Source organism: Macrobrachium rosenbergii, chromosome 21 (assembly GCF_040412425.1).
Source record: "Macrobrachium rosenbergii isolate ZJJX-2024 chromosome 21, ASM4041242v1, whole genome shotgun sequence".
In the NCBI taxonomy this organism is placed as follows: Eukaryota; Metazoa; Arthropoda; class Malacostraca; order Decapoda; family Palaemonidae; genus Macrobrachium; species Macrobrachium rosenbergii.
The window spans coordinates 67,017,933-67,041,206 of NC_089761.1; positions in this window are offsets into that span (position 1 = coordinate 67,017,933).

Here is a 23,274-nt window from a genome sequence, read left to right on the forward strand (position 1 = left end):
AACAATTCACTCAGGTTTCTCCTATCTTGCAGGGCACTTCCTCAGCTTTTGAATTGCCAGAAGAATTCCTCATTACCTAGGAGAGTCCTTTGCTGACCAAACAGATTGACCCAATGTCTGTCGCTAACCGCCTCTCTGCAGAGGGAACTACCCTTCCACAGGGCAGTGACAATGGAATTGACTGTCATGGCAGCATTCCATACAGTCCCCTAAATGGATCTTGGTTCCATTACGTGGTCTAGATCACGTCTTCCTTTTCAAGTTCTCATAGTTCAGGAACGAAGTCACATTCAGGAGACTGATGTTGTCTGGAGGTAGAACCTCCTTCTACCTAGCCCACCAGACAGCTAACCTGTGTGCGAATGTGGTGCCAAGAGGAGAGACACTGTCTTGACTTGGGGTACTAGGTTCATCGGTTGCGAGTTGGCACTGGTTCTTGGGAACGAACCAATACTGGGTTCCACTTGCCACTGGCTAGTGGTAGAAGTTGAGGCTTCAAGAGACAGAGGCAGAATCAGGGATTGATCTTCGTGTTCACTGGCAGTGGCCAAGACCTCCAAGTCTTCACATGATTTTACAGGTCTGCTTTCGGGCCAGAATGTTTCTTCCTCCCCGGTTCCCAGGAAGCCTCAGGCTTCTAAGGGCCCATGAAGGTACACCCTTTTAGTCCCCTGTCCACCCTGGGAAAGGGCCAAGGGTATGAGGAAAGGGGGAGGATGTTAGGGACAGTGTTCTTTTCTGCCTTTTGCTTTGAAGAGGGGAGTACCTGACAAGCCATGAAGCAACATGGCACTGTACAGGGTGGGAACCTCCTTTGAGTTTCTGCCACCCCTCTTCAGTGTGTGGTCCACTTCTAGACTTCAGTTCCCTGCTTTTCCTCAACCTCGCCCTTGGGAAGAGGTGAAGGCATTGCCAAGGACGGTTATTAGGATGCATATTTTCCAATATATATCCATCTTGTCTGGGGAGTCTTGTTTAAGTTCAGGAAGCCTGAGCAGAACACTTAGTGTCTGGACATGCTGGTGTTATGGTCTTAGCCTCATATCAGCAGGTTCAGAGAAGAGTACAGTTATTCCTGTCTTTACAGAAACAACCAGCTCGACAGTCATCCTCGTTCACCTGTTGTCCTTGGGAAAGCTGGGCTCTTATGAGTGGCTTCACCCTCGTTCCCTTCAGTGAAGGATGCAGGAGTTCTAGTCTCCTGTAAGGGACTCCCTATTCCTTTCCAGAGGAATTGAATCGGGAATTAGCCTGGTAGCTAGATGATAGGAACCTCATTGGAGTGTCTCTTCACACTCATCCTCCCGCCATGCTCCCATTCTCAATTGCATCGACCGAGGGATGAGGTGCACACCTGGAAGAGTTGCTGCTTTCAGGTGAGTGGAACCAGAATGACAAACACCACCTCCACATCAATATCCTGGAACTCAAGACAGATCCCTTAGCTTTTCGAGAGATTTAGGATCATGACAAGCTACTCTGTGGTGCTGATGAGTGTCAGTACCCCCATCACCACGAGAGTAACTTTTGTTAACAAACAGGGAGGGGGGGCAGGAACTGGTTTCCCTTCAACTCTACTGAACATGTTGGCAGAGCAGGTGTACAAGTGGGCGATTGAACACTCGGTAGGGGTGTTAGCCAAGTACATTCCGGGGAACCGGAATGTAATGGCAAATAAACTCAGTCACCAGTGTCAGGTGACAGGGATTTGACCTTACACCCAGACATTATGCAGGATTTTCCAGTCTTTGGAACCTCCCAACAATAGATCAGCACAGCAGAAGCTATCAGTGTGCTGTTCCATCGTTTCACTTCGATGATCATTGGTCGAAACATCTCCCAACACCCATGGAACAGTCTTGAGGCCTCAGAAGAGGCAAAGGGATCTCTCAATTGCTCTCACCTGTCTACGGACACAAGACCATTGTACGGGGCTCTTCAGACCCTTGTGCCATGAGAGCAACAGAGGCACGGGTCTCTATAAACACCCATGCCTCTGACACAGGTCCTCAGAAGTCACCTTCTGGACCAGTGAAGAACCTTCCACCGCTGCATGGGGCTCCTCGGACCCCCATGTATCAGTAGCAACTGTTGCATGGGGTCCCACAGAGCCCTGTGCCACGGGATTACAGGTGACCGAGTTCCGTGGGTACACAGGTCACCAGAGGTACACCGTTTTCCCTGGACACCTGTGTCACCAGGGGTGCACAGGGCTCCAGTAGACCCCTGTGTCACCAATATCAGCCCTGAGAAATTTTTTTCCCCCAGGCAGGCAAGGTTCTTCTGCAGCTGCTCTGAGTCCCATGGATTCCTGTGACATCGGTAAGGTCCCTTGGTCTACGGAACTGGGTCCAACTTAGGAAAGAGAGTGAAGGCCCAGTGCACAGGTGTAGCCTCACTCTTCTGCATGTTCTTGCATAGGAATGGTGCCGGGGTCCCAGAAGGGTGTTGCAGACCCACAGGTATGCTCACCTGATTAATCTTCTATGTCTGTAGAGGCCTCAGCCTTGAGGAACACTACAGCACTCTAAGTGATGAGGTTCTGTTGCACTCGAGTTTGTCCCAGAACTCGTAGTGAAGACTTTCGAGTCACATTCCGTCCCATCTAGGAACTGGTTGGTAGTGATCATAACAAGATACCATTGTGCCCAGTTAGAGTGCTACGGTACTACCTTCAGAGGACACTACACCTCAGGCCTGAGTGTTGACAACTCTTTTTAGTACAGGCTCGACTAAAAAAGAAGTGTTCAAGAACACGATTTCTTTCTAGCTTCGTGAGGCTATCAATGAGCAGACTACAACCAAATGTAGCCAGGAGTGTGTTCCGAGGACCTCGTATTCTGGAAGAACCTGTCGGTTTTACAGGTACTAAGAGAGAAAGGGGTCTAGGCTGTCCGCTCTCAAGTCTTTCTACCTTCAGGATGTTGCCTACAGGCCCTGGGACTCCTTTTTCCCTGGGTCATGTGGTGGCTGCTCAACAAGTTGAGTAGCTCGCCCAGCTCCCATAGTGGACAGGTTACATATTGCCTAAGGTGTTTGATGGCAAAGAGTGAATGTGAGTGGGAGACTGGCCCCCTCCTTTCCCCTGTCTATAATCTTAGATAGATTAATAGATGCAAGTCCTCCCCTCTCTCTAGCAAGGGGAGAGAGGGGCTGACGATAAAACAACCCATTGGTTATCTCTAATTTTATTGTCTCCAATGCTCTGGATTCATCCAAGCCTTTTTCAAAGCAATGTTGCTACACACACACATTAACTTGAAAGGTCCAGAAGTTTGACAGTTGAACACACAGTTGTTCACACTTTTGTTCAACATGTCAGAGGCATGGTCTCTTTCCTTTGCTCTTACATGACCAGGAAGGAGGCTCAGGTGAAGTGAGCTACCGGTCAGCTCAGAAGCTTACTCAGAATCCTCCACCAAGAAATAAATCTTCCTATGTAAAGACCGATGGTTTGTATATCATGTAGGAACAAATGACAAATTTTTAAAAGTAACTTGTATTTTTCCTAAATATACAAACCTGAGGTCTTGACAGTTAAATGCCCACCTCATGCCACCCCTCATTCTGCTCCCTGGGCCAAAAGGCAAAGTGAATGCATACTGACTGGGTGGGCTGGACCCCATCCATAGTGAGTAGCCAACTACATACTTAACCACCTTGTTTAAAGTTAAATGGCTGAAGCAAATTCCTGAGGTCTTGACAGTTAAATGCCCACCTCATGCCACCCCTCATTCTGCTCCCTGGGCCATAAGGCAAAGTGAATGCATACTGACTGGGTGGGCTGGACCCCATCCATAGTCGGTAGCCAACTACATACTTAAGCCACGTTCACACAGGGCGTTTTTAAATGGCGGCCACCTTCGTTTAACGCTGTAATCGTTCACACGAGCGTTTTTGACAAAGTGCCAACGCGGTAATGCTTCTTCATATATATATATAATATATATATATATATATACTGTATATATATATATATATATATATATATATATATATATATATATATATATATATATATATATATATATATATATATATATATATATATATATATATATATATCTAATTTTTGTGACATCCAGTGTCAGAATGGACGTGGAAGAAATAGCTTGCGTTTGGCCAGACTGAATCGGGCGCAAACAGCGCCAAAGCGGCATTGGGTACACCCAATTTTACGTGACAGACATACCTTTGGTTTTACTTGTAACATTATACCCATCTTTAAGAGAGCATGAAGAAAAAAATTTTTAAATTATTTTAGAATGTGTATGAAATCTTTCGATGCTCTGTTAGACCTAATCAAGATAGACATATCGAAGATCAGCACCTTGATGAGGGATTCCATCTGCCCAGAACAAAAACTAGTCAAAACATTAGGGTGAGCCCTTTATTATAATCAGTTTTATTGAAGGAAATGTGTTCTATATATGAATCAAACAACTATTTCCCTGGAAAAAAATGACATGTATTTATTAATTCTATTTCCTCGTTACATACCGTGTATTTTGGTTTCTAGGAGTCAAACATATGCAGATTACTTTGTAAATGAAGGTAAACTCGAATGGCAGGACAGAATGATTTAGGAAAGTTTTCAAGTCTGACAAAGAACAAAAAAGGATAAAATATAGTCATCCTAGTTATTAGAAATTTGTTTGATGTAAATATAAGATCATATTGTAAATGAAAGAAAATGTGAGTTTCAGGACATAATGCTTTTGTATATCCACTGATGATATACAAACATAAGTAATAAAGTTGTGTTATTCAGTCAACTTACCTAGGTTTTGTTTTTCCTTCATATCTTCAGAAGTGCAGAAAAGATCCACAATTTCTTCCCAACCCTTTTTCTTGACCATTCTGTCTCTGCACTCCTGAGATTTCATGTCCCAAATTGATGGGCGTTTTTCAATTTCATTTATGAATAAATCGGTATCAAAATGATCCTTCTCCATAGTTAACAGTGACAGCGATGCAAGTGTGTGACTCTGATCACCGGGACCAGACGTGGCGTGGGTTGCTATGGTAACGCACAATCTCTTTTCTCATTGGCTGACACACAGCCAATGATGGCACCTGCTGTCTTCAAAAAACGCGGTTCACCGCTGTGTGTGAACGATGTCATTGACTTGTATGTATCTCGACACGCCCGGCAATCGGCGTTGGGGAATCTCGCCGCGGCGTATTGAAACCGCCACGATACGCGCGCGATTACGTGTGAACGATTTAAGCTAACATTGAACAATCGACCGTGCGTATCTCAAGCGCGATTGAAAACGCCCTGTGTGAACGTAGCCTAAACCACCTTGTTTAAAGTTAAATGGCTGAAGCAAATTCCTATGTAAAGACCTCAGGTTTGTATAGTTAGGAAAAATACAAATTACTTAAAAAATTTGCCATTTTTTGTGTAAATCTTGGATCAGAATCCAGCTGAGAGATTTAAATGCACATAATTGTTCACAAGGTATTTGAGGGTGAAGAAGAATAAGGGAGATGTGCAAAATTGCTCTTCCTCTCCATTATTTGATTTACACTCATCCTTTGCTGTTATTAGAAATGGTGTTGGTCCTTTAAAATGTCAGTGTGAGGTTTAGAAATAGTATTTCAAATTTTGTTTAAAAAATACACATCATTTTTGTAATAGCCCCATGTTTTGGTTGTAAGTGGATAACTGCTTTTGCTTTTGGTAAAAAAATCTTATTCTATATTGTTAGAGATTCCTTCTCAAAGGGGTAAGATCAGACATTTACTTATTTAGTGTGATGGTTCCCTCTGGAATTGATATATTTGTGCCTTAGCAAGAGGGAAGGTGGAAGGAGATCCTTGTGTATGGATATATTTTTATTTGAATTATAAGATATATTTTTAAAAGTTTATACAGTTTATACATTGCATTAAAGACCCTAAATCCACCTTAGCATGAAATCAACTGAAGAAGAGAAGCAGCTTTCTGATTAGGATGATATTCTTAGTTAAGAGAGAACTGATCCTGAATATTTCATGTTGTCATCCTATGGATTATGCTTGATCACTCAGATTTCAAGTCTTTGTTAGTTTTTGGTAGCCTGGTAAGTCTGATTTGAAAGCTGGAGGATCTTCCAAAAAAAAAAGGACTTTTCTTTCTTGTTAAGTATGGTAGTTCAGAAGGTAAGGTAGAGAGAGAGAGAGAGAGAGAGAGAGAGAGAGAGAGAGAGAGAGAGAGAGAGAGAGAGAGAGAGAGAGAGAGAGAGAGAGAGAGAGAGATGAATCAGTGCAGTTCACTGATATATTTGGCAAATGCTGCTTTGCTAGCTAAGTCCTCCTGAGAAACCTTCTTTAGGTGCTTGCAGAAAGACTTAGCAAGATGGAAAATAAAGAGAAACTTGTAATATTATCCTTTCCTTATCAAGATTGCTAGAAGGTACCTAAATTGGAGAAAGTCAGCCAGCCAGGGAAGATGGAGAGAGATTAAAGATTTCCCTCCTACACTAGAGATTAAAGACTTCTTACACTGTCAGTTGCAAAATCTTTCTCACTTGGCATGGTACCAGTAAGGTTATGAATCTGTAGGTTTTGATAAAACTCAGGTTATTGAAGGAGACTTGGTCACAGCAAGAATAATCCTCTTGGGAGTTCTGTCAGAAGGTGGGAGAGGTCTGTTTACCACTCCTGCTAGGGCTTATCATAAGTAATGACAGTTAGTGAGGTTTTCAGGTGTCATTTTTTTGTCCAACTCATGTCAAGAGACTGAATGAGTTGGTGTAAATTTCCAGAACATACCGAAGGTTCAACAAGTGTCCTATGTGTAGGAAGGAGAAGGAAGAATATATAATCAGAAGTTTCTTTGTAAGTGGTACTTCAAGCAGGTCTACATGAAAGGATCCTCAAATGTTCAGGATTCTTTAAAAACCTTGGGATAAGAACCATTTGGAAACTCACTTAGTGGTCCCTGCTAAGGGAATCAACCAAAAGGCTGTGATATTCCAGAACAAAGCTTGGAATGATTGTAATGTCCCTGGACTCAGCCCAGAGGATAATCAGAAGCTCTTAAGCTGCCAAGAATTGGAGATAATTTACTCCTTGGTTCCTTAGGTTTGCAACTGCCGCTACATTGTCTGATATGAGGGCTAGTGTATGACCCCTGACCTGATTGTGAAAACTACCAAACCTAAAAGGACTGCCTTGAGTTCCAGATGAAAGGTGTGGAAGTTCTGCCATTTGCTTTTCAGAAGCTTTTATCAATAAGTTGGATAGATGGGCCTCCCAAGCTGCTAAAGAGGAATGAGAGATCAGGAAATATGAAAATAGGAGTTAGACAAGGTAGTTTAGAAGATGGTGTGATAATGTAGCCTTCAAAACAGGAATCTTTGGCAGTTCAGAGAAAACATCATTTCCAAGTTCTTTGGAGTAGGAGGAGTTCATTTAGTTGAAGTGGAATGCTCTCTTGCTTATTAAATATTTGATGTTTGTACTTAGGTGTGTATAGAAATTTTTGAGAGTAAATTTAGCTTGATTTGTAAGTCCCTTGCATTTCATCTGTCTCTCTCTTCCCCTGTTTTAATTTGGCATTACATTAATTTGAGAATGAGTCTTCTGACTGAGGAAGGAGGTGAGGGTCTGTGGGTTATACCTTGCTTCAAGTGTTAAAACTTCTTGGAAGAGAAAGAAGGTCATTACAAATAATTTTCCACAATTATGTTTATGAATAAATACTGAAAATAATCTTTATTGTTTCCAAATATAGTAGTTACTGTACTTATAAACATATTTTGTTATTCCATTTATGATGTCTATCATAGTATAGTGGTGTACCATAAATAAAGAAATTCAAGGTCAAATTTGTGGTGGGTTTAACCTTGAGTACCAAATAAATAGGCTATTGGCAGTGGTTTGCAGCTATATATCGAATTGTTTTCATGGATTAAACTTTTTAAAACTTTAGTTGCAGGGTAAGCACTAATTTGTCAGTTGCTGTGCAGTTCATTGTAGAAATGCTAGATAGAGACTTTTAAATGTGGACTAATGGATTTATTTTCAGATTTTTATGTGTGGCATATTTATGTTGATATGAATGTGCTAAATTGTGAGCAGTTTAAATTTGAAATTATGCCATAAGCATATGAAAGAACAATTAATTAGATTTTTATATCTTTGAAGTGAAAGAATTAATATATTAAAATGTATCATTAGTCCTTCTTTGGATTGCTGCATTAATCATCATGGAAGAGTACAAAAAAACTTAAAATAATCAATCTTGAGTCTGTCAAAAAGACCTGCTAATATATATAATTTTTCCAAATCCCTGCACAGTAGCAATAATGAGTTCATTCTTTAAATTGTTAAAATAATTTTACTGTATAGCATTGTTTTTTAGTTTTAAGGTCATGAAGTTTCTGTTATTACTTTTAAAGTATTTATGTGCACCTAAGTGCAGGATTATATTAAAGAATTCTTTCATTATCAACATGATTATTGGCTGTGTAGTAGCATAGAAGGATACTACTGTAAATAATTTTGTTGTACAGTTTTTGTTTAGAGCCTATGTGTCCCTCATATGTGATAAAACAGGAATTATTCCATATAACTACCATGATGAAACTAATTTTTCATAATTTGAATTGATCTGTCCCTATTTATTGAAATATAAATGACAGTTTCATTATTAGACAATACTGTATTGATTAAAAACATTCTTATTCATTTAGCAAAGTTATGCTATGATTTAACTGGGGGCATATTAACAGGAGTACAAGATTTTAATGTGTACTCTCTTTATGGATATTGCTTCCTCCAGTGCTTCCAGTACATATCATGTAAAAGTATCTGATAAATTTTAAATGTAATACTTGTGATTCTTGTAGTGCTTTGCTGTATCATTTAGTACTTTGATAATTGTTATAGTGATAATTGTTATATAGTCATAAACAGAGTGAAGTGACTAATTAAATGAAGCATTTATTGCTAGTCAGAACATCTTCAACAAAAGGCTTTAATTCCCTTATAATGTGGTTAGAACTTGCTGAGTTCTGGCTCTTGTCTAACTCACTAGTTTATGCCTTCTTTGCATGATCTACTCATGTTTTGACTCCTTTGTGGAGCCTTTCTGTGGGCCAAGTTTATGTCATTCATTATTTTTCTCTTTTTCCATCTTTCACATAAAGCCATAACAAGATTAGGTACAACACTTTTCTGTTTTTTTTATTTGAATACTGCTGTTGGTTTCATTTTTTAGTTTATGTATTTAATGCATTTTTAACATTCTGTATGTAATGTATTTTTCTTAGGTTGTTGTTGCCTTCACCAAGGGTATGTTTGTACTGCTGCTTTTATTTGTGTAGCTCCTTGTGTTAGCTTCATCTAGTGCTCTAGGTCATACCCAACTGTAAGTATTACTGTATATCATGAGTTCTTCCTTACATCATTTTTGTGTAAAAGTGTGAATAATGACTTTAATATTTTATTAATTGCCTCCAAGGAGATGCGTGGATATTTAATAAAATCTTACCAATGGTGGACCTTGTTACTGGCAATAAGTTTAGATTTGGGCAAAATAGAAGTCTAACTTTTGAGGAGAAAGGCCCTAGTGGGGGCTGGAGGTGGATGGCTCAGCCTCGTTTCAAATTTAATTATTACTTTGCTGTCAGCCACAAGTGATTAGGTTTGGGAGAGACAGGAATTTAATTTGGGGGAGATGGTGGCCTTTTAGGGATGGATTGCTCAGCCTGGCAGAGGTTTGTGATCTTGAGTGCAGAAAAAATATTACAAAAATATTAATACATTTTGAAAATTATTAGAATGCAGTGGCACCTTTCTAGTCCAATTTAAGAAAGATTTTACCCTTTAATTCACTGTTGGAATCAGTTAATTCTGTCAAATTAAACTAGGCCTAAGAATTCAGATATGTCTGGAAAAATCTCTGCTTAGATGCAGACACAGCACACACTTTACATGACTTGAGAGGTTTAAAGTTTTAATCTGTGCAAGGAATTTAAAACTGCAAATTGAGCAACAAAACCAATATTTCAGATAAAATTGTGCATACCTCTTTACCAAGCCTCTGAGACATTAGCTAAACTTAATAAAAAAAAATTGCTCCACACAGAACACCATCAAAAGAAACAGTACAAATTTAACTAACCTTTTTTTTTATTAAGTCTGCAGCCACAAATATAATTCTGCTCAAATGAATAACAGAGTCACAGTCACTGACAATTCAAGCATGCACCATCCGGCCTTATTTTTTTTTTTTTTATCACCCAGGGTTGCATAGTTGTACCTTGAAAGGTTTTTAGTTCATGATGCAAATATTGGTCCTTATACAATATCAAAATTGTGCTCACTGAGTAAGCAAATGTACATCAAAATAAAGTTTGTGAGCTAAGGATAGCACCAAGCAGTAGAAAAATCATTAAGATAATTGATAAAACTGCAAATGATTCTGTAAAGAGAAATTAATTAGAACCTGGACTTGACATGGCCTATGGTTGGAAAAAATTGAGAAGTGAAAAGTGTTTTAACTTTATTCTTCTATTAAGACTTTTGGTGGAAAATATCAATAACTTTTTTATTATGTTTTTTCTCTCTATACTTATATAGTATTACATAACAGAACCAGGAATTGACGCATCCTAATTTCATTAAACTTAATATTTTAATATTGGTCAATGATCAAAGCTCCCTTACTTTCTTTTAACGTTAAGATTTTCTGTATTAGTATATCTCAAGGATATTTTATAGATAGTGTTCTGGTGACATATGGTTAAACAGAAATATGGGGATTTTCTCCAAGTAATTACTGCATAATATACCATTTTTAGCATGTTGACTGATGGAACTTACAATTCTAATAATTCTGAGTTATGTTAGAAAGAACTTGTTTATATGGTTGATTTCAAGTATGGAAAGTTTAAGCGTACTAAATTACTTCTTTTCTGAAAATGATGTTTCCCAGTCCAAAGTACATCAGGTGTTCCATCTGGAATATGGTTATCAAAAGGTACGTATTGTAAACTACAGAGTAGTTCTGATGGAAGAATTTTCAGCATCATGCTGCTTGAGATAATATTTTCTGAAGTAGACACCACTTTTTGTATGAAGATGATTTTTAGCTCTCCATGTTAAAACAATTAATTGAAAAGCTAGGGAATGCAGTGTTTTTAAGATGTTAGGTTAATTGTTTCGGTTAGTAATATACTTGTGGACATTGGCAGTTGCTTTTACTACATTTTAAATTTGATTCTTATTTGTTCTTACACGAAACAAACCTTCAGTCTTTACATATGGGGTAATTTCTCAAAAGTGCAGCTTGACTGGTTGAAAAATAGAACAAGGTTAGTGGCTCAAGTCTGTTAACCAATGGGGAGAGAGTAGAGGCAGAGCTTCACTTCTTTTCCCCCTACGCAGATGCTCAGATGCCCAGTTATCGAGCGCTGCCCCTCCTCTAGAAGCCAGTTGTTTACTCACTTCCTTATCATCTACACCTTGGCGTTTCTGGTTTTCTCTCTTTTTTTTTTTTTGTGTTTGTGTTATAGTTGATATATATCTGCAAGTTTTCGTGTGTAATTGCATTTCGATCACGCCAACCCTTGAATCATCAAAGCTTCAGACTGAGCCCCAGAGGAAATACCCTGAGGTTGGTAACAACCCATGTATGCGTTATCTAGCCACTTTTGAGACTGATCCTCATTCAACTTGCAGTAGATGTAGATCTCATGTTTGCAGTGTAGGTAGCCCCTGTTCAGGGTGTCGTGGTCTCCGGAGCAGTGGAAGCATTTTGGTAGAAAGAAGAGATACAAGTGGAAGTTGGCTGGGGCATCATGGGAAGGCTTCGTGCCTCCTGTGGTGTCAAATGCCGATATTCCTTGTTCTTTCTCTCCTTCATCAGAATTGCCTCATGTCGCTGCTTCTTTTCAGAAAGAATCTACCCCTTCTCGTTTTACTATTGTTTTGACTCTAGAAAGTCTGGGGGCGGGGTTTGGGTGGAATGGAACGGAATATGAAATTTAGGCTTGAAGCCAAGCCCTGGAATCTGAGGGATTATTCAGGGCTATCATGAATTTGGTTTGAGATGAATAGGTATTGCAATGAATTTATAAACATAAATAAAATAGATTTTACAGCTATGGTAACAATTGATATTTGGCAAAAACTGATATTCCTTATAAAGAATTGATAACTTTGCATTTAGGATATGCATATAACCTTTACAGTGTAAAAAGATTAAAAAATGAAAAATATACATAAACATGCTTATATACACAACTACAAAAGTGTATATACTACACTTGGCAACGTACCAAGAGGTCAGTATTAAATTTCATTATAGAGGTTAATGTCTCCAAGGAATGCAACAATGTTATTAACAACTACATCAAGACCAAGCAGTTCTGGTATATCCCTGCCCGCTAACCCATGTCTTTTCTGTGCTGCAGCATACCTATGGCAGTGTAATAACATGTTCCACAGTAAGAGGAGAGTCACACTGTATACAGACCACACTGTATACAGACTGGTGCAGTTCCCCCCTCTAAAAGGAATCTGTGGGTCAATCGAGTATGGCCAATTCTCAGACGACATAGTACAATTTCTACCCTATGGTTTTGTTGGAATCCATATGGCCAATGTTCACTACTTTGTCTGATCTTCCTGTACTTTTTATTGTTGGTCAGAAGGGGAGAAGACCAAAGCGCTTGTCATTTATTTTTTATATAGGAGCGAATAGTCCATTTCTTATTGGTAGCAGGAATATGGTGGAATAGAATGTCATCTTTCATAATGACATCTCTTGCTTCATGGTCGGAAGTTCGTAACAAATACAATGCCTACATGGGCAGGGACTCAGCAAAAATGGACTAATTTGAATTTGGAAGCAAGACTATACAACCATTCTTGAATACAGTACATTCAGTAATTGGATGTTTAAGGTTATATTGTTTAATGGTCATGAGTGCACTATAGGAATCTGAGTACTGTATATGGTGAAAGTATTATCCTGTAGAGTAGAAACAATCTCAAGAGATTTGGCTAGTGCAGTTAATTCAGCTGTGAAAATAGAGGCATTATTAGATAGTCTGCCTGCATATGAGCTACTACCATGAACAACAGCACAACCAATGCCACTTGATGTCTTTGATCCATCAGTGAATAGTTTAACAGAACCCCAATGTATTTGGTCATGGTCAAGAAAGAAGCCTTCACTTCCTGGACATTACCTGATTCTTTAACAGCAGCTTTTTGACAGACCAATGGGTCTGGGGTCAACCAAGGAGGCAACTTAGGGCAATGATTGCCTTAATTTTTTTGGTCATTAATAGACATTGTCAACTGCAGCATTAATCCTTACATGAAAAGGCTTGGATGCCCTAGCGTTTGCAAACTGATGTGGATCGTTTTGGTTAAGAATGGATGCTGCAGGGTTTTCAGGGGAACCTCTTAATTTGATCATATACTGCAGTCCCAGTTCCTCTTGACATTAATCTAGAGGGAGCTTTTCAGTGTCAGTATATAAGCTTTCAACAGGTGATGTCCTAAATGCACCAGAGCATATTTTTAGACCAGCATGATGAGTTACATCCAACTCCTTAAGTTCTCTTGCACTTGCTGAAGAGTAGTCTTGGTAACCATACTCAAGCTTAGATTTAATAACGAGTCATATAACCATAAAAGTTACCTCTTATCAGCACCCTAGTTAAAACCCGAGACTACTTTTAAAATATTAAGGAGTTTCTTTACCATAATTTTCAAGGAGTCAGTATGACTAGCCCACGTTAGCTTCTTATCAAAAATCATCCCTAAAAACTTCACCTCCTCGTCATATGGTATTGGAGTGTCTTTCAGCTTAATACAGGAATGGTTTCCATTTGAGTACTAGTAAATTGAACTGCCACAGTTTTGGAAGGGGGGAATTGAAAGTCATTGTCATCAGCACAATTGCAGATTGCAGTAACTGACTTTTGCAAGAAATTACAAGCTGCAATAGCATAACTAGTGACATATATAGCAAGGTCACCTACAAACAAAGATGCCTTTACTGGAGGTGAGACACATTCAACAATGCTGTTTATAGCCACAGCAAATAAGGTGACACTCTCAGTACACTGCCTTGTGGGATGCCCTCCTCCAGCTCAAAAGCATTAGACAAGGCATTTCCAATTCTAACTTTAATATACCTATCACTTATAAATGAGCTGATGAAATTTAACATATTACCTTGTATTCCCATGTCATGAAGCCGATTAATAATACCAAAATGCCAAGTAGTGTCATAGGCTTTTTCGAGATCAAAGAAGACCCCAATAGTCTGACTGCGTTTTGAGAAACCTTGCTGAATTTGGGATGATAATCTTAGTAGTGGACCCAGAGTGGAACGATTTATCCTAATGCAAATTGGACAAATGATAACAAACCATTTTTCTCTAGATGCCACATTAGCCTAGAATTTGCCATTTTCTCAAACAATTTGCACACGCAACTTGTTCAAGATATCGGCTGATAGCTTGTAGGAAGATGTGGATCTTTCAATGGTTTCTTAACCTGTTCAGCATCCCCCCCTGGATGACCTCGCTGCTAACGTACCGTCAAGCTTTTTTTGTAGTTAGTGGTCATTTCACTGATGATAATTTTTCAAAGTTAATATTCATTTTTATGCGTATAATTCATGCTTGTAGTTAAGTGTAGGAATATTAATTAAATGATGGAATAAAAAACAATTAGTACTACTGTTATTTTATTTCAAAAGACTACATAATACTGAATGGAAAATGTTATACATACATGCACTATTATCACACTTAGAATCAATGCCCTGTGAAATAAGTAGACCTGTAAAGACTCTTATTTCACTTGTCAAACCATCTATGTACTCGTGATTGTGGTGACAAATGTTCTACATTCTCATCTAGAAACTGATTTGCAAATCTGTTTTGTTTCTTTCACGAGGTAGTCAGTGATTTCATCGTCAAAGTATTTCTCAGAATATTCTAATGGGTTCTCTTTATCTTCAACCATAAATTTCATGCTGGGATCAGCAACAGAAGCAAAGGGATCTCTCTCTCTCTCTCTCTCTCTCTCTCTCTCTCTCTCTCTCTCTCTCTCTCTCTCTCTCTCTCTCTCTCTCTCTCTCTCTCTCTCTCTCCCCGGCAATGAAAAGTCACCTTCACTCCCGCTATCAGAAGAAAAGTTTGTTCCTTCAACATCCTCATCACTGAAGGATTCAGAACTAGAGCTCTCATCATCAAATAGGTCATCAATATCAGACTCCTCATCTAGTATTTGATTAATCTCATCTGAAGAAATATGCCTCCTCTTTAGGAAACTCATTGTGAAAGAAGCAAAAAGCCAACTTGTCTCAGTAAATGCCTGAAGCTTACTGAAAGGAAACCAGCTTTCTAGTATCAAGCGGCCAACAGAAAAATGTTGCCAGGCAGCAAATAGGTGTCCATTTACAGCTTACATGTGCTGAGAGTGTTACCAAATGATGTTCCTACACTTTCCATACGAGTAAACATATTATTACGGGACTGATGGCTTGACATGTGCATTTAAAGTCTTGGACGTAATATCCCATTGAAGGCGGTACCGAGTAGGTAAATGTATTATTATGTGGGTGATGCTTAAGAGGTTAATGAGGACAACAACTGCAATCTTCCAAGAAGGAGAAGAATACCATTTTCCCATATTTTGTTAAAGATTTTAAGAAGATAAGATTTAGCTGAATCTGTAAGATTTTTAAGCATGCTATAAAGAATGTTATTCCTGGGGGATGTCCATTCAGATGATGATAGAATCCCTTAATTCCCTTAAAGTTAACTTGGCATTATAAGATTCACCATTTCCAGAATTTAAATTAAGGGAAATGGTTGAATTTCTAATATTCTGGAACTGTGTTGAATAGTTCCTAGAACTTGATACTTCAGAGAAATGCTTACCCAGTTTTCAGCAACTTCATCAGGCTTGGTGACAAGGTCTCCATTGATTTTCAGACAAGGCGTTGGCGATGTAATGTGTTTGCCAATGAGTTTTCTTATCTTTTTCCAGATTAGCATGGATGGGGTCTTAGAATTTATGCCATTTATAAAAAAGCCAAGATTCTCTTTTTACTTTTTAAAAATATTCTCTCTGTTTTGCCATAGCTCACTGGTAAATAGATTTTACTGTTGCAGATTGACTGGATTTAAAATGCCTGTAACATTTCCCAGTAATTTTCCTTAAATTACCACAGGTTTCATCCCACCGTGGAACGGCAGGTCTGTGTGGTTTCCCTTTGGTCTTAGGTATAGAGTTTTCAGCACTATTCAATATTTCAGAGGCAAAGTACTCATAAGCCTTTATATGGGACTTGAAAGACTCAAATTCCTGGGATAGATGAATACCTTCTTGAAATTTGACCCAATCTGCTTCCTTTTCCTTTCATTTAACAGGAAAATTTTCACAAACTTCAGATGAATAGAAAAGTGATCACTGTCATGTAGAAATTCATCTACAGACCAGTTAAAATCCAGATAGAGAGAAGAAGAGCAAATACCTAAGTCTATAGCTGATGAATCACCTGTATAGATATTATATGTCATAGTACCATCATTAAAACGTCTAAGACCATTATTATTTGTCATCAATGATCCTACCCTCTGTGTCTAAAAAATTACCACCCCAAAGTGGATTGTGAGAATTAAAATCACCAAGTAGTAAAAAAGGAGGAGGGAATCGATTACTTAAACCTTTGGTATCACTAAGAGTGAACCTACATCTCAGGGGAAGTCAAGAGAACAGATTGTGATTTCACAGTCAAAAGTAGCCCAGATAGCAATTGCTTAAAGTTGCGTGTTCAGGGGAACAATAAAATGTTGCAATGTTTTAGCAATAATTATTGCAACACCTCCATGGGCACAGTCCCCATCAGTGGGGCTCATCTTATAGATCTCATAGTTTAGACCCGGATTGTATACTAAATCCCCTAATTTAGCTTCTTGGGGACATACAACCCCTGGATTATGCTCATGCAGTAATACTTTTAGAATTTCTGAATGATTCCTTAGTCCCTTATAGTTCCATTGTAAAATGTCCAGATTGAATTTTTAGTGCTAGGATCTGCCAAGGGCAATTCCACTGTAATCTACACTATGCCTTTGATATATTTTCCTTATGGGATTTTATAGGAGTTTCTTTAGATTGTGTTGAGATATGTGGCTTATGATTAGCTCCATTATGTTTTTCATTAGCTTTTTGATACAGAGCAGTCGACTTCAACTACTATTTTCTTATTATCCATGGAACTTGATTCCTTGGCTGTTACTGAGGCAGAAGCACCCTCATTGTTGGTCTCAGTCTTGTTACACTTTTTATCGGGCTTGGATATCTCCATACTTTGAGCAGGTAGGGGAGAGGATGAAGGAGTTCTTACTCCCTTAGGAACTCTAGTTTGTTCTTGTTCCATTTCTTTGGGAAGGCTTTCTTGTTGCATGAGAGATGGGAGAGACAGAGGGAAGGTCTCATCAATTGGAGATAATTCTACTGTATTAGTAGGCCCATCTTCCTTAAAGAGGGGTGCTTCAACCCTAGCAGGCTGAGCATTTAGACCAAATGACTGGGTCTTAGTCTCAGGAGTTCTTACTTTTACAGCAAGTAAAGATGCTAAATTGTTAGCTTGAGATTTTATAGGGCTACAGAATTCAGTCATAGCATAGGTCCTTGTCTGACCAATTAATTTTTTAGCATAGCTAATGCTTTATGTTCAGCATTAGCTTTACATACAGCTGCCTCTTCATATTTATATTGTCCGCAATTTTTATTGGATGGGGTATGATCCATCCAATTCGCAATTCATACATTTTGGTTGTTTCGAACAAGGACCATGTTCAGGGGCTGAGCAGTTATTACAAATTTTATTGTTTTTACAGAATCTGGATGGATGACTGAATTGAAAACAGTTATAGCACTGCAGAGGTTTTGATAAAAATGGTATTAACTTTGACACTTTCATTTCCAAAACTGACATAAGGAGGTGCGTCAGAGTCCTCAAAAGTTAAAATGACAACATTTGCCTTTGGAATTTTTCTTACCTTCCACGCAGAGGTTGGACTAATTTCTAATGTTTCACTTTCTGTCAATTCACCAAGGTCTCTGTCAATACTACTCTTCCATAAGTGGAATTCATGTGTGGTTGAATTTCTTTTATTATGTCATCTTTCTCAAACTTCTTCAGTGTCAATGTATATGCTTGGATCTTTGATTTGGCTTGAATAAGGACACTGCCTATACTAAACCTTGAGATGTTACCCACATCAATACCCCAACCTTTTTTTGGATGTATCTGCTATATTTGTAGTAATTGTAATTTTCCTCCCTGGTAGATACTACCAACCACATTGGAGGTTTGAGAGTTCTTTCAAGAGTAGCAGTATCCTCCAAATTTGGCTGAGCCACTTGTACCCATTGAGATGATCTATAAACATCCATGTTTTTAGGGGTCTTGTCAGACAGTGCTCCTTTGACAGTCGATTTACAAATTTTGATATTATTAATATTGCTACTGGCTTTTAAGTGCAGCTTCATATTTTTCAAAAGTTACCCATGCTTCCCATTTTCCTTAATTTTCCTCCAAGTTCATTCTTAACTCTTATTATTTTACTGTAACTAGCAAATGAAATAGAAGGAGTTTCGTAGTCACATTCCAAGGGAGTGTGCTCTACATGTAATACTTTCAGATTATCCATTGTGTTCCCACACTGGTAAGTTTTCCATTTGTTATGACTACCCTGAGTGGTAGTACTACCACTGGAGCATTCCACATCCATGGTTAGGTTCATGCCAAGAGTTGTCATTCGTGTTGAGGCCTTGTCAGAGGTCGTCATATGTGCCAAAACAGTATCATCAAAGTGCCTAGGGGTATTCAAATCCTTATAGCTACTAGACAACAATTTGAGAGAGAACAAAAAATTAAACCTGAAAACCTTAAAAAGATATCATCAGCCTATCATGGAGTTTATTCTTCTACCAGTGGCACAGGTGAGAGCTGACTCCCAAATGTCCACCCTCTACCCTACCCCACAGGGGATGGCACAACACGATTACAGTGGCCCAAGTGTAAGGCAAACCCGCTTGCTAGGACCGAGGGTATTACAAGAATACAATCATCCCCACCTTCATATTATGGGCAAACTGGATAGAATACCGAGAGTCCTATCCCCAGAACCAGACCCCCCTGGAATCTGTGGTCCAGCTCTAAAGAATAGTTCTGCCCTTGAGCTATCAATCTGATATCTCTCAGATCCAAACATTATTGGGTGGTTGATGTCCCTACCACAATTCCCACTATTTAGCTTCCGATATACAGTGCTCCCCCATTTTTATGTGGGAATAGGTTCCAGAACCTGCTGTGGAAATGCAAAAATTCCCTCTAAAAATGCTTATTACTGGCTTATAACTGCCAAATACCTCATACCCCTTAAACTAAAATGCATATAACTGCCTATTTTAACATTCCACTGCTTAATTTGATAGTTCAAACAAAAATATACTTTAAATTATCATATTAATATACTGTAATTTCAAACAAAAATACACCCCAAATCATCATCCCAAAACACCCAAAGTAACCTTACATTACAGTACTCTCCTACTACTGTTAATCTTACGTAGGCTCTGTGCACCCTTAAAACGCTTATAACTGCCTATTTTAACAGCTCATCGCCAGACATGACAGTTTAAACAAAAATATACCTCGGACTATCATGCCAGAACACCCTAATATCATTTCAAGGTCATGTTGCAAAATTAAGTATCCCCTATCATTCAGCATGCACGTTTTCTTTGGCCTACATAACTTTGTGCATAGTTCTGCTCATATTGTATGTAATGCACTGGGTGTATATTTTACATATATTTCCCTGTGTTGTAAGATGATTTTGAAATTATATTTACTGTACAGGTACGTATTTTAGGATAGTACCACTGTATAGAGCATGTCTAAAATACGTGGGTAGTTTAGATCGACGGGATACGTACATACCTCCAAACAGAATGCTAGGTTTGTTAATTACGTCATGTTAGTATTTTCGTGATTACGTACAAATACATTTATGATATTTGATTTACTGCAGTAAGTTGTTAGTGATATTTGAAAAGATATTATTAATATTTCAAAGTAATCTTAAACATTTTACCCTTAAAAACATATGTATGAGAGAGACAGAGAGGGAGATTTTCCAGTATCATTTGTAGCTATTTTATTTAACCATCAAGTAGGCAACATAATAATAATAACAATAATATGATAATAATAATAATAATAATAATAATGATAATAATATGCTGTAATTTAAAAAATTATGCATTTCTATAGTAAATTATGTGAAATAAAAAAAAATACATATTCCCAATCTCTTCCAAAGCTCTGAAGTGAGAGGGGAGGTTGGACCTGTTATACATGTCAAATATCTTACCGCCAGGGTCGGTCAGATATTTGACATATATGACAAGTCCAAGCTCCCCCCCCCCCCTCTCTTCAGAGCTTTGGAAAAGATTGGGAATATTTATTTTTTTTTATTTCACATAATTTACTATAGAAATGCATAAATTTTTTAATTACAGTATATTATTATTATTATTATTATTATTATTATTATTATTATTATTATTATTATTATTATTATTATTATTATTAGGTTAACTATTTATTTATCAAACAAACGTGGTTAGTCGTCACCATCTCCCATAACTTTATTAAGAAATTCTTGTGCATCATTCTCTCTTTCTCTTTCTCTCAGTATACATATATTTTAATGAAAAAATACAGTAATTAGTGAATACACAGTGTTGCTTTACTAAAAAAGGAAATTAGTGATAATTTTAGAGATAAGGCCCAATGAAAAATCTGCAAATTAGTGAAATTTCAAGGCCCAATGAAAAATCTGCAAATTAGTGAAATTTCCCCAGTGGACAAGTGAATGATGTGTTCCACAAAAATCCGCAAAAAAATGAAACGCGGAAATGTGAAACATGTAAAAACGGGGGGGCCACTGTAAACCCAATCCCAGCTATGATATCTTTTCCTATTTATCAGGTCCAATAAATTTGAGCAAAAATGGAAAATTCCACAAAATTAATCCAATGAAGTATATAATGATATATGGGACTCTCATACTCAAACCAGGGAACAAACTCCTGGGGTTCAAGAGCCCCCTCACCACGTCAAGGTGGTCCCAGGTTGAGGGGGGGCGGGTTTCGGGTGACCACGTGTTAGATGAAACTGCCTCTGTTCTTTCGGGGAGGGAGGTCTCCCCCCTTTGAGGAGGGAGGCAGCTCCCCCTTGTTCTGTTGTTTCAGAGATGGGTGCAGAGAAGCTCAAGGAGTGTTGGTCTCCCCTAGGTCTATCAGGGGAGCCTCACCTAGGTGGCCTACTGTCCCACCTCTTGTCTTTCTGTCTCCCAGAATCTACTGCCATGACAGTCTCTACACATACAGTGGCCGTGACTTCTGCTGGCTTATCCTCAGCTGTGACACCTATAGCCTACACCGTACCCTCATCGGCCGTTCCTCTTCCTTCGGTTATCATTCCTGGGCCTGCTGCTTCTTCTGGCCTCATTGTTCAAGCTCTGGTGGGGAAAGTCGAAGGTGCAGTTCTGGAGAAGACTGGCTCTACTGGTATGAAAAATTGAAGAAGAGATGTCATAGAACTCCGCTGCTTTCTTCTTTTTCGTCATCTTTATCATCCTCATCTCCATCTTCATCTGTTTGTTGCATCCACAGAAGTGTTGGAGGAAGGAGAACTTCGTGGACCCTCCACGTAAGAAGGTCCATAAGCCCTCTTTGGATTCCCATTCCATCTCCTTCGTCCATGATCAAGGCCAATCGTCTGTCTCCTGCAGTTGAGTCCTGTGTCTCTGCCTCCAGAATTGTTCCTGGTTCATCAAGTAAGAGCAGTAGATCCTCGGATCAGGCTCCCTTCCCAAGGGGTTGCAGTCTTCACGTCTTCCACTTGTCCAGTTCAAGAGACAAAGGTGTAGGTCACGGCTGTAAGGAAGAATGACACGACAGCCGTAAAGAAGTCGACATCGCATCTGAGGAAGTGCTCACGTGATCGGGACCATTCCTCTCAGATGATACCTAGTCCATGGCCGCGCTCGCACGGCCGAGAGTTCAGCCATGGCCATCCTCTCCTGTCAAGCCTTTGGTTTCCAGGTCAGTTTGTTAGGGCTCTAGGCCTGCCTCTCCGATCCCCTCCATCTCCTGGGGATATACAGGGAACAGAGAGTTTGACCTTTCTATGCATCGCAACTAAGACAGCCCCTGCTAGTTCATTAGAGCAATATGTATCGAAAAAGGTTTTAGGCCCTGATCGGTCATATGCTTCAGTTTTAAACAAAAATGCAGGTGATGTCATAGATTCAGTAGACAGGCCAGACTGCAAAACCTGTGGTCTTTAAGCAGAAGGCCTTCTCCCTCTCAATACAGACAACCCAGAACTACTAACGACATGTGCAGAAGTTGTTGACCTCATTTGTGAGTACAGGCAGTCCCCGGTTAACAGTGGGCTCGGTTATCGGCGATCCAGTTTTACGGTGAATGTCTAGAGACGGAAATTGGCAGTTTTCAGCGCCGAAAGTTGCCAGTTTCCACTTATCAGCGCTGATACATACCTAACAGAGGCGCCAATAACTAAAAATTGGCGCTTTTCAGCGCCGATAAACTCAGAAAAATTCGGTTATCATCACACCCTCAGAATGGGACCCCCGCCAATAACCAGAGACTGCCTATACACGATTTAGTAGAAGAGACTGTGGCTTCCCGCTTAGATTGGCCTCAGGTCTCGAAGTCCTTGTAGGACCTCAGAAGGACATGAAGGCATCGTTGGGGTTGCCATGTTCTGATCATACAGACTATGTTCTGGAACAAGTGAATGCTCTCGTCCCCAGACAGGACAACTCATTTCGGTTCACCAGGTCCTGTAAGTTGCTTCCTCCTCCCCCTCCATGACATAAATGTTTCTATGTTACGTCCAACAACTTGTTGCGAAAGAAGCAGGTGGACCTGGACCTAGTTCGTTTAGGCCATGGTCTTTCTTTGGATCAAATCCGGGCAGAGGGCACCTCCTTTCCCCACCAAGAGTCAGCTACAATGGAATCAACTGCTGCAACAGCGTTCCAGGCTGTCTCTTGACTTGACCTGTGGTGGACTACAGTTGGTAAGATTTCTTCTGCTTCCATGTATAGCAGCAGTGAAGAGACCACCTTTCTTAGACTGTTGCAGTCTGGAGGCAAGACTACAGTATATCTTATTTAGCCCACCTAACAGCAAACG